This window comes from Orycteropus afer, unplaced genomic scaffold, assembly GCF_000298275.1.
Source record: "Orycteropus afer afer isolate SDZICR_OR568_19922 unplaced genomic scaffold, OryAfe1.0 scaffold00747, whole genome shotgun sequence".
Classification (NCBI taxonomy): Eukaryota; Metazoa; Chordata; class Mammalia; order Tubulidentata; family Orycteropodidae; genus Orycteropus; species Orycteropus afer.
In genome coordinates, this window is record NW_006922334.1 from 515,143 (window position 1) to 516,499 (window position 1,357).

Consider the following 1,357-nt stretch of genomic DNA (forward strand, 5'->3'; position numbering starts at 1 on the left):
TGGGACAGAGATGAGCCAGTCTGTCTTGGAAACCTTATGGGGCAGTTCTACTCTGTCTTATAAGGTAGCCATGAGTCAGAATCAAATCAACAGTAGTGATTTTTTTGGGGGGAGTGGGTGGGATGTTTGGTCCCATTACAATACTGCACTGGTGCTGCAAGTCTCTTCAGTTTTGCTATGTTTGCTGCTCTTTTTCATTTACATCGGTGCAATGCTGATGTGTGGCCTCACCTCCTAGCCCTGACCACTGCAGTGATAATATGATTGTCCCTCTTCTTTGTTCTATTTACGTCTCTTGTTCATTTCTTTCATAGTCCCTGTCCAGTTACATCACAGTGCTGAGAATGTGCAGCTTGTCATCTTTGCCAGTTCTCATCCCTGCCCAATTGCTTAAACAGATGACACGGATCTACTTCTTGGTGTGCCATTTACAAGGCCTTAATAACTACCCAACTGCACTGATGGCCCATGGCTCTATCTCTTTGCTCCATTCACATCTTATACCCTTTTACAGAACTACACTGGTGGTATAGGACACCTTGTCTTTGCCAATAACCTTCAGAGTTAGACCACTGTGTCTGTGACTCAAGGTTATTTCTCTTTGCCATGCTCAAGCCCTTGCATAGTTATTCAACCGCACTGATAGGAAAGGGCTCCTCCTATTTGCCTTGTTTATATATTCTGTCCAGTTACACCTCAGTTCTAATGGAGTGAGCACACTCTTGTTTGTTGTGTTCATACTCCCTGATAGTTATACCACTGCAACGATGGCATGAGTCTATTCCATTTTGCCTTGTACATAATTCCTTTGCCAACTATACCAATGCACCAAGTGTACTGGCTCACCATCTCTACAGTGTTCATATGGCATGCCAAATAATCCTACCCCACTGATGGTTTGGAATGATCCTCTTTGCCCTGATCATATGTTCTGTCCAGTTACAGGATTTCACTGATTTCATGGGGATACTGTTCTCTGCCTGTTCACATCTGCTGTTTAGTTTCACCAGTACACTGCTGGGCCAGAGATTCTGTGAATTGCCGTGTCAGAATCCCTTATTTAGCAATACCACTGCACTGATGGTGCAGGGACATCCCTCTTTGTGCTGTTCATGTCTCCTACTCAATCACTCCAATACACAGAAAGGATGAAGCTCCCTTTTTTGGCCCATTTTTATTACTTGCAGTGATATAATCCTAAATTGGTAGTAGTGAGCTCCTCCTCTTTTATCTTTTCATATCTCCCTCCTAGGTACTTGCCTGCATGGAAGGTGCTGATTGTTTTGTTTTTTCCCCCTTCCTATCCACTGTCAGGATAAGCCATTGCTCTCACTGGGTAGGGATCATTCTTTTTGCC